This window comes from Mixophyes fleayi, chromosome 10 (genome assembly GCF_038048845.1).
Source record: "Mixophyes fleayi isolate aMixFle1 chromosome 10, aMixFle1.hap1, whole genome shotgun sequence".
NCBI classification, from domain to species: Eukaryota; Metazoa; Chordata; class Amphibia; order Anura; family Limnodynastidae; genus Mixophyes; species Mixophyes fleayi.
The window spans coordinates 44,299,905-44,314,785 of record NC_134411.1 but is presented as its reverse complement, the minus strand read 5'-3'; the positions used below and the strand labels follow the sequence as shown (position 1 = coordinate 44,314,785).

Below are 14,881 nucleotides of genomic sequence, written 5' to 3'. Positions count from 1 at the left end.
TTCGACTATGATTTTAACATGAGTCATTTTCTTTAAAGTGTTTAGCAGATAAGTAAATAATGGAAATATTGGATTAACAGACAGTATGTCAATGATTAAAGATTCAAGCTTCTCTTCCAAATACTTGTGCATTATTACCCGATCTCACATTTTCTCTGTAATGACGACAAGCTAAAAAATTGTTGCCAGCGCATGAAATCTTGAATGGATCACTCTGCCATTGACATTCAACTACCACTTGCTAAATAATTTAAATAACCCTCATACGCTGCTGTCCATTTTTCTCTTTCCAGGATTAAATTTAAGATTGATACAAGGTGTAATAACAATTAATCAACCATGCGCATCTTACAGTGAAGATGACAAACTAAACCGTAGTCGGCAGGTGTTATTGATAATTAAACATCAGAACACCTTAACAACTTGGCTACAAATAAGTGTTTAACACAGCCACAACTCCAAGTGCTTAGCTGAACATTAATTGCTCCATATTTAGAAGGATCTGCAAAGTCACTGAGAGCTGTCATTCGACTATGATTTTAACATGAGTCATTTTCTTTAAAGTGTTTAGCAGATAAGTAAATAATGGAAATATTGGATTAACAGACAGTATGTCAATGATTAAAGATTCAAGCTTCTCTTCCAAATACTTGTGCATTATTACCCGATCTCACATTTTCTCTGTAATGACGACAAGCTAAAAAATTGTTGCCAGCGCATGAAATCTTGAATGGATCACTCTGCCATTGACATTCAACTACCACTTGCTAAATAATTTAAATAACCCTCATACGCTGCTGTCCATTTTTCTCTTTCCAGGATTAAATTTAAGATTGATACAAGGTGTAATAACAATTATTCAACCATGCGCATCTTACAGTGAAGATGACAAACTAAACCGTAGTCGGCAGGATTTGAACCTGCGCGGGGAAACCCCAATGGATTTCAAGTCCATCGCCTTAACCACTCGGCCACGACTACTGGTGATGAAAAATGTGTTTGCTGGAAATGACATTTTCTGCATTTTAAGATAATTTCATAATGAGTGGAAACTCTTACTTGACAATGTTTGAAATAATAGAGATTGTTACTAAAGTGCTTTGTAGGTCAGATAAAGAAATCATCAGGTCCCAACGAGATTAGAACTCGGATCTCTGAATTAAGTGATCAAAAGTGCTTGCCATTACACCAAGTTACCCCTTTCCAAGAGGTTTTTGGAAATAATTCTCTCAGACTTTAGGCCATAAAAGAGTCAATTTGAATTGCATTTATCTGATGGCACCCTGCAACATATTTATTTTGGTTTAAACAGGTAAACACTTGTGTTAAAAAAAAAGAATTTGGAACAAGATTTTTTATCTGATTTATATGCAGAATTAAGTGCATGCTTTGTAAGTTTGTCCAAAGAACCGTGAATTTGGTGAACCTTTGCCTAGTTTCCAAAATAAATGTACAGGAATAAATTTAATAGTGTGCTGATTCACAGATTGAATTTTTTCAGTATTTTAGGGGGATAGCGTAGTAACCGAAATCTGTCATTTTACTATGTTTGCAGCACAAGAGAACACAAAAAAGTGCTTTGTAGGTGAAAAATAGAGACCATGAGATGTCACTGACATTTGAACTTGCCTCTCATCAACCTCCTGGCCACAATAACCTCTTGAAATCTAGTGCTCAGGTGGAGATTTTATTTCTGTATTTTGTAGGGATTTAAAAGTCGCTGAGAACAGTCATTTGACTATATTTGTAATAAGATAGATTATGAAGAAAGTGCTTGGTTAGTGAGAAAAAGAAGTCATTAGGTGTTATTGATAATTAAACATCAGAACACCTTAACAACTTGGCTACAAATAAGTGTTTAACACAGCCACAACTCCAAGTGCTTAGCTGAACATTAATTGCTCCATATTTAGAAGGATCTGCAAAGTCACTGAGAGCTGTCATTCGACTATGATTTTAACATGAGTCATTTTCTTTAAAGTGTTTAGCAGATAAGTAAATAATGGAAATATTGGATTAACAGACAGTATGTCAATGATTAAAGATTCAATCTTCTCTTCCAAATACTTGTGCATTATTACCCGATCTCACATTTTCTCTGTAATGACGACAAGCTAAAAAATTGTTGCCAGCGCATGAAATCTTGAATGGATCACTCTGCCATTGACATTCAACTACCACTTGCTAAATAATTTAAATAACCCTCATACGCTGCTGTCCATTTTTCTGTCCATTTTTCTCTTTCCAGGATTAAATTTAAGATTGATACAAGGTGTAATAACAATTAATCAACCATGCGCATCTTACAGTGAAGATGACAAACTAAACCGTAGTCGGCAGGATTTGAACCTGCGCGGGGAAACCCCAATGGATTTCAAGTCCATCGCCTTAACCACTCGGCCACGACTACTGGTGATGAAAAATGTGTTTGCTGGAAATGACATTTTCTGCATTTTAAGATAATTTCATAATGAGTGGAAACTCTTACTTGACAATGTTTGAAATAATAGAGATTGTTACTAAAGTGCTTTGTAGGTCAGATAAAGAAATCATCAGGTCCCAACGAGATTAGAACTCGGATCTCTGAATTAAGTGATCAAAAGTGCTTGCCATTACACCAAGTTACCCCTTTCCAAGAGGTTTTTGGAAATAATTCTCTCAGACTTTAGGCCACAAAAGAGTCAATTTGAATTGCATTTATCTGATGGCACCCTGCAACATATTTATTTTGGTTTAAACAGGTAAACACTTGTGTTAAAAAAAAAGAATTTGGAACAAGATTTTTTATCTGATTTATATGCAGAATTAAGTGCATGCTTTGTAAGTTTGTCCAAAGAACCGTGAATTTGGTGAACCTTTGCCTAGTTTCCAAAATAAATGTACAGGAATAAATTTAATAGTGTGCTGATTCACAGATTGAATTTTTTCAGTATTTTAGGGGGATAGCGTAGTAACCGAAATCTGTCATTTTACTATGTTTGCAGCACAAGAGAACACAAAAAAGTGCTTTGTAGGTGAAAAATAGAGACCATGAGATGTCACTGACATTTGAACTTGCCTCTCATCAACCTCCTGGCCACAATAACCTCTTGAAATCTAGTGCTCAGGTGGAGATTTTATTTCTGTATTTTGTAGGGATTTAAAAGTCGCTGAGAACAGTCATTTGACTATATTTGTAATAAGATAGATTATGAAGAAAGTGCTTGGTTAGTGAGAAAAAGAAGTCATTAGGTGTTATTGATAATTAAACATCAGAACACCTTAACAACTTGGCTACAAATAAGTGTTTAACACAGCCACAACTCCAAGTGCTTAGCTGAACATTAATTGCTCCATATTTAGAAGGATCTGCAAAGTCACTGAGAGCTGTCATTGGACTATGATTTTAACATGAGTCATTTTCTTTAAAGTGTTTAGCAGATAAGTAAATAATGGAAATATTGGATTAACAGACAGTATGTCAATGATTAAAGATTCAAGCTTCTCTTCCAAATACTTGTGCATTATTACCCGATCTCACATTTTCTCTGTAATGACGACAAGCTAAAAAATTGTTGCCAGCGCATGAAATCTTGAATGGATCACTCTGCCATTGACATTCAACTACCACTTGCTAAATAATTTAAATAACCCTCATACGCTGCTGTCCATTTTTCTGTCCATTTTTCTCTTTCCAGGATTAAATTTAAGATTGATACAAGGTGTAATAACAATTAATCAACCATGCGCATCTTACAGTGAAGATGACAAACTAAACCGTAGTCGGCAGGATTTGAACCTGCACGGGGAAACCCCAATGGATTTCAAGTCCATCGCCTTAACCACTCGGCCACGACTACTGGTGATGAAAAATGTGTTTGCTGGAAATGACATTTTCTGCATTTTAAGATAATTTCATAATGAGTGGAAACTCTTACTTGACAATGTTTGAAATAATAGATTGTTACTAAAGTGCTTTGTAGGTCAGATAAAGAAATCATCAGGTCCCAACGAGATTAGAACTCGGATCTCTGAATTAAGTGATCAAAAGTGCTTGCCATTACACCAAGTTACCCCTTTCCAAGAGGTTTTTGGAAATAATTCTCTCAGACTTTAGGCCATAAAAGAGTCAATTTGAATTGCATTTATCTGATGGCACCCTGCAACATATTTATTTTGGTTTAAACAGGTAAACACTTGTGTTAAAAAAAAAGAATTTGGAACAAGATTTTTTATCTGATTTATATGCAGAATTAAGTGCATGCTTTGTAAGTTTGTCCAAAGAACCGTGAATTTGGTGAACCTTTGCCTAGTTTCCAAAATAAATGTACAGGAATAAATTTAATAGTGTGCTGATTCACAGATTGAATTTTTTCAGTATTTTAGGGGGATAGCGTAGTAACCGAAATCTGTCATTTTACTATGTTTGCAGCACAAGAGAACACAAAAAAGTGCTTTGTAGGTGAAAAATAGAGACCATGAGATGTCACTGACATTTGAACTTGCCTCTCATCAACCTCCTGGCCACAATAACCTCTTGAAATCTAGTGCTCAGGTGGAGATTTTATTTCTGTATTTTGTAGGGATTTAAAAGTCGCTGAGAACAGTCATTTGACTATATTTGTAATAAGATAGATTATGAAGAAAGTGCTTGGTTAGTGAGAAAAAGAAGTCATTAGGTGTTATTGATAATTAAACATCAGAACACCTTAACAACTTGGCTACAAATAAGTGTTTAACACAGCCACAACTCCAAGTGCTTAGCTGAACATTAATTGCTCCATATTTAGAAGGATCTGCAAAGTCACTGAGAGCTGTCATTCGACTATGATTTTAACATGAGTCATTTTCTTTAAAGTGTTTAGCAGATAAGTAAATAATGGAAATATTGGATTAACAGACAGTATGTCAATGATTAAAGATTCAAGCTTCTCTTCCAAATACTTGTGCATTATTACCCGATCTCACATTTTCTCTGTAATGACGACAAGCTAAAAAATTGTTGCCAGCGCATGAAATCTTGAATGGATCACTCTGCCATTGACATTCAACTACCACTTGCTAAATAATTTAAATAACCCTCATACGCTGCTGTCCATTTTTCTCTTTCCAGGATTAAATTTAAGATTGATACAAGGTGTAATAACAATTAATCAACCATGCGCATCTTACAGTGAAGATGACAAACTAAACCGTAGTCGGCAGGATTTGAACCTGCGCGGGGAAACCCCAATGGATTTCAAGTCCATCGCCTTAACCACTCGGCCACGACTACTGGTGATGAAAAATGTGTTTGCTGGAAATGACATTTTCTGCATTTTAAGATAATTTCATAATGAGTGGAAACTCTTACTTGACAATGTTTGAAATAATAGAGATTGTTACTAAAGTGCTTTGTAGGTCAGATAAAGAAATCATCAGGTCCCAACGAGATTAGAACTCGGATCTCTGAATTAAGTGATCAAAAGTGCTTGCCATTACACCAAGTTACCCCTTTCCAAGAGGTTTTTGGAAATAATTCTCTCAGACTTTAGGCCATAAAAGAGTCAATTTGAATTGCATTTATCTGATGGCACCCTGCAACATATTTATTTTGGTTTAAACAGGTAAACACTTGTGTTAAAAAAAAAGAATTTGGAACAAGATTTTTTATCTGATTTATATGCAGAATTAAGTGCATGCTTTGTAAGTTTGTCCAAAGAACCGTGAATTTGGTGAACCTTTGCCTAGTTTCCAAAATAAATGTACAGGAATAAATTTAATAGTGTGCTGATTCACAGATTGAATTTTTTCAGTATTTTAGGGGGATAGCGTAGTAACCGAAATCTGTCATTTTACTATGTTTGCAGCACAAGAGAACACAAAAAAGTGCTTTGTAGGTGAAAAATAGAGACCATGAGATGTCACTGACATTTGAACTTGCCTCTCATCAACCTCCTGGCCACAATAACCTCTTGAAATCTAGTGCTCAGGTGGAGATTTTATTTCTGTATTTTGTAGGGATTTAAAAGTCGCTGAGAACAGTCATTTGACTATATTTGTAATAAGATAGATTATGAAGAAAGTGCTTGGTTAGTGAGAAAAAGAAGTCATTAGGTGTTATTGATAATTAAACATCAGAACACCTTAACAACTTGGCTACAAATAAGTGTTTAACACAGCCACAACTCCAAGTGCTTAGCTGAACATTAATTGCTCCATATTTAGAAGGATCTGCAAAGTCACTGAGAGCTGTCATTCGACTATGATTTTAACATGAGTCATTTTCTTTAAAGTGTTTAGCAGATAAGTAAATAATGGAAATATTGGATTAACAGACAGTATGTCAATGATTAAAGATTCAAGCTTCTCTTCCAAATACTTGTGCATTATTACCCGATCTCACATTTTCTCTGTAATGACGACAAGCTAAAAAATTGTTGCCAGCGCATGAAATCTTGAATGGATCACTCTGCCATTGACATTCAACTACCACTTGCTAAATAATTTAAATAACCCTCATACGCTGCTGTCCATTTTTCTCTTTCCAGGATTAAATTTAAGATTGATACAAGGTGTAATAACAATTAATCAACCATGCGCATCTTACAGTGAAGATGACAAACTAAACCGTAGTCGGCAGGATTTGAACCTGCGCGGGGAAACCCCAATGGATTTCAAGTCCATCGCCTTAACCACTCGGCCACGACTACTGGTGATGAAAAATGTGTTTGCTGGAAATGACATTTTCTGCATTTTAAGATAATTTCATAATGAGTGGAAACTCTTACTTGACAATGTTTGAAATAATAGAGATTGTTACTAAAGTGCTTTGTAGGTCAGATAAAGAAATCATCAGGTCCCAACGAGATTAGAACTCGGATCTCTGAATTAAGTGATCAAAAGTGCTTGCCATTACACCAAGTTACCCCTTTCCAAGAGGTTTTTGGAAATAATTCTCTCAGACTTTAGGCCATAAAAGAGTCAATTTGAATTGCATTTATCTGATGGCACCCTGCAACATATTTATTTTGGTTTAAACAGGTAAACACTTGTGTTAAAAAAAAAGAATTTGGAACAAGATTTTTTATCTGATTTATATGCAGAATTAAGTGCATGCTTTGTAAGTTTGTCCAAAGAACCGTGAATTTGGTGAACCTTTGCCTAGTTTCCAAAATAAATGTACAGGAATAAATTTAATAGTGTGCTGATTCACAGATTGAATTTTTTCAGTATTTTAGGGGGATAGCGTAGTAACCGAAATCTGTCATTTTATTATGTTTGCAGCACAAGAGAACACAAAAAAGTGCTTTGTAGGTGAAAAATAGAGACCATGAGATGTCACTGACATTTGAACTTGCCTCTCATCAACCTCCTGGCCACAATAACCTCTTGAAATCTAGTGCTCAGGTGGAGATTTTATTTCTGTATTTTGTAGGGATTTAAAAGTCGCTGAGAACAGTCATTTGACTATATTTGTAATAAGATAGATTATGAAGAAAGTGCTTGGTTAGTGAGAAAAAGAAGTCATTAGGTGTTATTGATAATTAAACATCAGAACACCTTAACAACTTGGCTACAAATAAGTGTTTAACACAGCCACAACTCCAAGTGCTTAGCTGAACATTAATTGCTCCATATTTAGAAGGATCTGCAAAGTCACTGAGAGCTGTCATTCGACTATGATTTTAACATGAGTCATTTTCTTTAAAGTGTTTAGCAGATAAGTAAATAATGGAAATATTGGATTAACAGACAGTATGTCAATGATTAAAGATTCAAGCTTCTCTTCCAAATACTTGTGCATTATTACCCGATCTCACATTTTCTCTGTAATGACGACAAGCTAAAAAATTGTTGCCAGCGCATGAAATCTTGAATGGATCACTCTGCCATTGACATTCAACTACCACTTGCTAAATAATTTAAATAACCCTCATACGCTGCTGTCCATTTTTCTGTCCATTTTTCTCTTTCCAGGATTAAATTTAAGATTGATACAAGGTGTAATAACAATTAATCAACCATGCGCATCTTACAGTGAAGATGACAAACTAAACCGTAGTCGGCAGGATTTGAACCTGCGTGGGGAAACCCCAATGGATTTCAAGTCCATCGCCTTAACCACTCGGCCACGACTACTGGTGATGAAAAATGTGTTTGCTGGAAATGACATTTTCTGCATTTTAAGATAATTTCATAATGAGTGGAAACTCTTACTTGACAATGTTTGAAATAATAGAGATTGTTACTAAAGTGCTTTGTAGGTCAGATAAAGAAATCATCAGGTCCCAACGAGATTAGAACTCGGATCTCTGAATTAAGTGATCAAAAGTGCTTGCCATTACACCAAGTTACCCCTTTCCAAGAGGTTTTTGGAAATAATTCTCTCAGACTTTAGGCCATAAAAGAGTCAATTTGAATTGCATTTATCTGATGGCACCCTGCAACATATTTATTTTGGTTTAAACAGGTAAACACTTGTGTTAAAAAAAAAAGAATTTGGAACAAGATTTTTTATCTGATTTATATGCAGAATTAAGTGCATGCTTTGTAAGTTTGTCCAAAGAACCGTGAATTTGGTGAACCTTTGCCTAGTTTCCAAAATAAATGTACAGGAATAAATTTAATAGTGTGCTGATTCACAGATTGAATTTTTTCAGTATTTTAGGGGGATAGCGTAGTAACCGAAATCTGTCATTTTATTATGTTTGCCGCACAAGAGAACACAAAAAAGTGCTTTGTAGGTGAAAAATAGAGACCATGAGATGTCACTGACATTTGAACTTGCCTCTCATCAACCTCCTGGCCACAATAACCTCTTGAAATCTAGTGCTCAGGTGGAGATTTTATTTCTGTATTTTGTAGGGATTTAAAAGTCGCTGAGAACAGTCATTTGACTATATTTGTAATAAGATAGATTATGAAGAAAGTGCTTGGTTAGTGAGAAAAAGAAGTCATTAGGTGTTATTGATAATTAAACATCAGAACACCTTAACAACTTGGCTACAAATAAGTGTTTAACACAGCCACAACTCCAAGTGCTTAGCTGAACATTAATTGCTCCATATTTAGAAGGATCTGCAAAGTCACTGAGAGCTGTCATTCGACTATGATTTTAACATGAGTCATTTTCTTTAAAGTGTTTAGCAGATAAGTAAATAATGGAAATATTGGATTAACAGACAGTATGTCAATGATTAAAGATTCAAGCTTCTCTTCCAAATACTTGTGCATTATTACCCGATCTCACATTTTCTCTGTAATGACGACAAGCTAAAAAATTGTTGCCAGCGCATGAAATCTTGAATGGATCACTCTGCCATTGACATTCAACTACCACTTGCTAAATAATTTAAATAACCCTCATACGCTGCTGTCCATTTTTCTGTCCATTTTTCTCTTTCCAGGATTAAATTTAAGATTGATACAAGGTGTAATAACAATTAATCAACCATGCGCATCTTACAGTGAAGATGACAAACTAAACCGTAGTCGGCAGGATTTGAACCTGCGTGGGGAAACCCCAATGGATTTCAAGTCCATCGCCTTAACCACTCGGCCACGACTACTGGTGATGAAAAATGTGTTTGCTGGAAATGACATTTTCTGCATTTTAAGATAATTTCATAATGAGTGGAAACTCTTACTTGACAATGTTTGAAATAATAGAGATTGTTACTAAAGTGCTTTGTAGGTCAGATAAAGAAATCATCAGGTCCCAACGAGATTAGAACTCGGATCTCTGAATTAAGTGATCAAAAGTGCTTGCCATTACACCAAGTTACCCCTTTCCAAGAGGTTTTTGGAAATAATTCTCTCAGACTTTAGGCCATAAAAGAGTCAATTTGAATTGCATTTATCTGATGGCACCCTGCAACATATTTATTTTGGTTTAAACAGGTAAACACTTGTGTTAAAAAAAAAAGAATTTGGAACAAGATTTTTTATCTGATTTATATGCAGAATTAAGTGCATGCTTTGTAAGTTTGTCCAAAGAACCGTGAATTTGGTGAACCTTTGCCTAGTTTCCAAAATAAATGTACAGGAATAAATTTAATAGTGTGCTGATTCACAGATTGAATTTTTTCAGTATTTTAGGGGGATAGCGTAGTAACCGAAATCTGTCATTTTATTATGTTTGCAGCACAAGAGAACACAAAAAAGTGCTTTGTAGGTGAAAAATAGAGACCATGAGATGTCACTGACATTTGAACTTGCCTCTCATCAACCTCCTGGCCACAATAACCTCTTGAAATCTAGTGCTCAGGTGGAGATTTTATTTCTGTATTTTGTAGGGATTTAAAAGTCGCTGAGAACAGTCATTTGACTATATTTGTAATAAGATAGATTATGAAGAAAGTGCTTGGTTAGTGAGAAAAAGAAGTCATTAGGTGTTATTGATAATTAAACATCAGAACACCTTAACAACTTGGCTACAAATAAGTGTTTAACACAGCCACAACTCCAAGTGCTTAGCTGAACATTAATTGCTCCATATTTAGAAGGATCTGCAAAGTCACTGAGAGCTGTCATTCGACTATGATTTTAACATGAGTCATTTTCTTTAAAGTGTTTAGCAGATAAGTAAATAATGGAAATATTGGATTAACAGACAGTATGTCAATGACTAAAGATTCAAGCTTCTCTTCCAAATACTTGTGCATTATTACCCGATCTCACATTTTCTCTGTAATGACGACAAGCTAAAAAATTGTTGCCAGCGCATGAAATCTTGAATGGATCACTCTGCCATTGACATTCAACTACCACTTGCTAAATAATTTAAATAACCCTCATACGCTGCTGTCCATTTTTCTGTCCATTTTTCTCTTTCCAGGATTAAATTTAAGATTGATACAAGGTGTAATAACAATTAATCAACCATGCGCATCTTACAGTGAAGATGACAAACTAAACCGTAGTCGGCAGGATTTGAACCTGCGTGGGGAAACCCCAATGGATTTCAAGTCCATCGCCTTAACCACTCGGCCACGACTACTGGTGATGAAAAATGTGTTTGCTGGAAATGACATTTTCTGCATTTTAAGATAATTTCATAATGAGTGGAAACTCTTACTTGACAATGTTTGAAATAATAGAGATTGTTACTAAAGTGCTTTGTAGGTCAGATAAAGAAATCATCAGGTCCCAACGAGATTAGAACTCGGATCTCTGAATTAAGTGATCAAAAGTGCTTGCCATTACACCAAGTTACCCCTTTCCAAGAGGTTTTTGGAAATAATTCTCTCAGACTTTAGGCCATAAAAGAGTCAATTTGAATTGCATTTATCTGATGGCACCCTGCAACATATTTATTTTGGTTTAAACAGGTAAACACTTGTGTTAAAAAAAAAGAATTTGGAACAAGATTTTTTATCTGATTTATATGCAGAATTAAGTGCATGCTTTTTAAGTTTGTCCAAAGAACCGTGAATTTGGTGAACCTTTGCCTAGTTTCCAAAATAAATGTACAGGAATAAATTTAATAGTGTGCTGATTCACAGATTGAATTTTTTCAGTATTTTAGGGGGATAGCGTAGTAACCGAAATCTGTCATTTTACTATGTTTGCAGCACAAGAGAACACAAAAAAGTGCTTTGTAGGTGAAAAATAGAGACCATGAGATGTCACTGACATTTGAACTTGCCTCTCATCAACCTCCTGACCACAATAACCTCTTGAAATCTAGTGCTCAGGTGGAGATTTTATTTCTGTATTTTGTAGGGATTTAAAAGTCGCTGAGAACAGTCATTTGACTATATTTGTAATAAGATAGATTATGAAGAAAGTGCTTGGTTAGTGAGAAAAAGAAGTCATTAGGTGTTATTGATAATTAAACATCAGAACACCTTAACAACTTGGCTACAAATAAGTGTTTAACACAGCCACAACTCCAAGTGCTTAGCTGAACATTAATTGCTCCATATTTAGAAGGATCTGCAAAGTCACTGAGAGCTGTCATTCGACTATGATTTTAACATGAGTCATTTTCTTTAAAGTGTTTAGCAGATAAGTAAATAATGGAAATATTGGATTAACAGACAGTATGTCAATGATTAAATATTCAAGCTTCTCTTCCAAATACTTGTGCATTATTACCCGATCTCACATTTTCTCTGTAATGACGACAAGCTAAAAAATTGTTGCCAGCGCATGAAATCTTGAATGGATCACTCTGCCATTGACATTCAACTACCACTTGCTAAATAATTTAAATAACCCTCATACGCTGCTGTCCATTTTTCTGTCCATTTTTCTCTTTCCAGGATTAAATTTAAGATTGATACAAGGTGTAATAACAATTAATCAACCATGCGCATCTTACAGTGAAGATGACAAACTAAACCGTAGTCAGCAGGATTTGAACCTGCGCGGGGAAACCCCAATGGATTTCAAGTCCATCACCTTAACCACTCGGCCACGACTACTGGTGATGAAAAATGTGTTTGCTGGAAATGACATTTTCTGCATTTTAAGATAATTTCATAATGAGTGGAAACTCTTACTTGACAATGTTTGAAATAATAGAGATTGTTACTAAAGTGCTTTGTAGGTCAGATAAAGAAATCATCAGGTCCCAACGAGATTAGAACTCGGATCTCTGAATTAAGTGATCAAAAGTGCTTGCCATTACACCAAGTTACCCCTTTCCAAGAGGTTTTTGGAAATAATTCTCTCAGACTTTAGGCCATAAAAGAGTCAATTTGAATTGCATTTATCTGATGGCACCCTGCAACATATTTATTTTGGTTTAAACAGGTAAACACTTGTGTTAAAAAAAAAGAATTTGGAACAAGATTTTTTATCTGATTTATATGCAGAATTAAGTGCATGCTTTGTAAGTTTGTCCAAAGAACCGTGAATTTGGTGAACCTTTGCCTAGTTTCCAAAATAAATGTACAGGAATAAATTTAATAGTGTGCTGATTCACAGATTGAATTTTTTCAGTATTTTAGGGGGATAGCGTAGTAACCGAAATCTGTCATTTTACTATGTTTGCAGCACAAGAGAACACAAAAAAGTGCTTTGTAGGTGAAAAATAGAGACCATGAGATGTCACTGACATTTGAACTTGCCTCTCATCAACCTCCTGGCCACAATAACCTCTTGAAATCTAGTGCTCAGGTGGAGATTTTATTTCTGTATTTTGTAGGGATTTAAAAGTCGCTGAGAACAGTCATTTGACTATATTTGTAATAAGATAGATTATGAAGAAAGTGCTTGGTTAGTGAGAAAAAGAAGTCATTAGGTGTTATTGATAATTAAACATCAGAACACCTTAACAACTTGGCTACAAATAAGTGTTTAACACAGCCACAACTCCAAGTGCTTAGCTGAACATTAATTGCTCCATATTTAGAAGGATCTGCAAAGTCACTGAGAGCTGTCATTCGACTATGATTTTAACATGAGTCATTTTCTTTAAAGTGTTTAGCAGATAAGTAAATAATGGAAATATTGGATTAACAGACAGTATGTCAATGATTAAAGATTCAAGCTTCTCTTCCAAATACTTGTGCATTATTACCCGATCTCACATTTTCTCTGTAATGACGACAAGCTAAAAAATTGTTGCCAGCGCATGAAATCTTGAATGGATCACTCTGCCATTGACATTCAACTACCACTTGCTAAATAATTTAAATAACCCTCATACGCTGCTGTCCATTTTTCTCTTTCCAGGATTAAATTTAAGATTGATACAAGGTGTAATAACAATTATTCAACCATGCGCATCTTACAGTGAAGATGACAAACTAAACCGTAGTCGGCAGGATTTGAACCTGCGCAGGGAAACCCCAATGGATTTCAAGTCCATCGCCTTAACCACTCAGCCACGACTACTGGTGATGAAAAATGTGTTTGCTGGAAATGACATTTTCTGCATTTTAAGATAATTTCATAATGAGTGGAAACTCTTACTTGACAATATTTGAAATAATAGAGATTGTTACTAAAGTGCTTTGTAGGTCAGATAAAGAAATCATCAGGTCCCAGCGAGATTAGAACTCGGATCTCTGAATTAAGTGATCAAAAGTGCTTGCCATTACACCAAGTTAGCCCTTTCCAAGAGGTTTTTGGAAATAATTCTCTCAGACTTTAGGCCACAAAAGAGTCAATTTGAATTGCATTTATCTGATGGCACCCTGCAACATATTTATTTTGGTTTAAACAGGTAAACACTTGTGTTAAAAAAAAAGATTTTGGAACAAGATTTTTTATCTGATTTATATGCAGAATTAAGTGCATGCTTTGTAAGTTTGTCCAAAGAACCGTGAATTTGGTGAACCTTTGCCTAGTTTCCAAAATAAATGTACAGGAATAAATTTAATAGTGTGCTGATTCACAGATTGAATTTTTTCAGTATTTTAGGGGGATAGCGTAGTAACCGAAATCTGTCATTTTACTATGTTTGCAGCACAAGAGAACACAAAAAAGTGCTTTGTAGGTGAAAAATAGAGACCATGAGATGTCACTGACATTTGAACTTGCCTCTCATCAACCTCCTGGCCACAATAACCTCTTGAAATCTAGTGCTCAGGTGGAGATTTTTATTTCTGTATTTTGTAGGGATTTAAAAGTCGCTGAGAACAGTCATTTGACTATATTTGTAATAAGATAGATTATGAAGAAAGTGCTTGGTTAGTGAGAAAAAGAAGTCATTAGGTGTTATTGATAATTAAACATCAGAACACCTTAACAACTTGGCTACAAATAAGTGTTTAACACAGCCACAACTCCAAGTGCTTAGCTGAACATTAATTGCTCCATATTTAGAAGGATCTGCAAAGTCACTGAGAGCTGTCATTCGACTATGATTTTAACATGAGTCATTTTCTTTAAAGTGTTTAGCAGATAAGTAAATAATGGAAATATTGGATTAACAGACAGTATGTCAATGATTAAAGATTCAAGCTTC

At 35.1% G+C, this 14,881-nt stretch overlaps 10 non-coding genes across 10 annotated transcripts; all 10 read right to left on the bottom strand.

Annotated features, from left to right (window-relative positions):
* Window positions 1-899: 899 nt before the first annotated feature.
* TRNAS-UGA (transfer RNA serine (anticodon UGA)) lies at window positions 900-981 on the bottom strand. The gene has a single exon. It is a non-coding gene; the product is annotated as a tRNA-Ser (tRNA).
* Window positions 982-2,328: 1,347 nt separating this feature from the next.
* TRNAS-UGA (transfer RNA serine (anticodon UGA)) lies at window positions 2,329-2,410 on the bottom strand. The gene has a single exon. It is a non-coding gene; the product is annotated as a tRNA-Ser (tRNA).
* Window positions 2,411-3,757: 1,347 nt separating this feature from the next.
* TRNAS-UGA (transfer RNA serine (anticodon UGA)) lies at window positions 3,758-3,839 on the bottom strand. The gene has a single exon. It is a non-coding gene; the product is annotated as a tRNA-Ser (tRNA).
* A 1,333-nt stretch (window positions 3,840-5,172) lies between these two features.
* Window positions 5,173-5,254, bottom strand: TRNAS-UGA (transfer RNA serine (anticodon UGA)). The gene has a single exon. It is a non-coding gene; the product is annotated as a tRNA-Ser (tRNA).
* A 1,335-nt stretch (window positions 5,255-6,589) lies between these two features.
* Window positions 6,590-6,671, bottom strand: TRNAS-UGA (transfer RNA serine (anticodon UGA)). The gene has a single exon. It is a non-coding gene; the product is annotated as a tRNA-Ser (tRNA).
* A 1,347-nt stretch (window positions 6,672-8,018) lies between these two features.
* Window positions 8,019-8,100, bottom strand: TRNAS-UGA (transfer RNA serine (anticodon UGA)). Its single transcript has one exon. It is a non-coding gene; the product is annotated as a tRNA-Ser (tRNA).
* Window positions 8,101-9,448: 1,348 nt separating this feature from the next.
* TRNAS-UGA (transfer RNA serine (anticodon UGA)) lies at window positions 9,449-9,530 on the bottom strand. Its single transcript has one exon. It is a non-coding gene; the product is annotated as a tRNA-Ser (tRNA).
* Window positions 9,531-10,878: 1,348 nt separating this feature from the next.
* Window positions 10,879-10,960, bottom strand: TRNAS-UGA (transfer RNA serine (anticodon UGA)). The gene has a single exon. It is a non-coding gene; the product is annotated as a tRNA-Ser (tRNA).
* A 1,347-nt stretch (window positions 10,961-12,307) lies between these two features.
* On the bottom strand, window positions 12,308-12,389 carry TRNAS-UGA (transfer RNA serine (anticodon UGA)). The gene has a single exon. It is a non-coding gene; the product is annotated as a tRNA-Ser (tRNA).
* A 1,335-nt stretch (window positions 12,390-13,724) lies between these two features.
* On the bottom strand, window positions 13,725-13,806 carry TRNAS-UGA (transfer RNA serine (anticodon UGA)). Its single transcript has one exon. It is a non-coding gene; the product is annotated as a tRNA-Ser (tRNA).
* Between the last annotated feature and the right edge of the window lie 1,075 nt (window positions 13,807-14,881).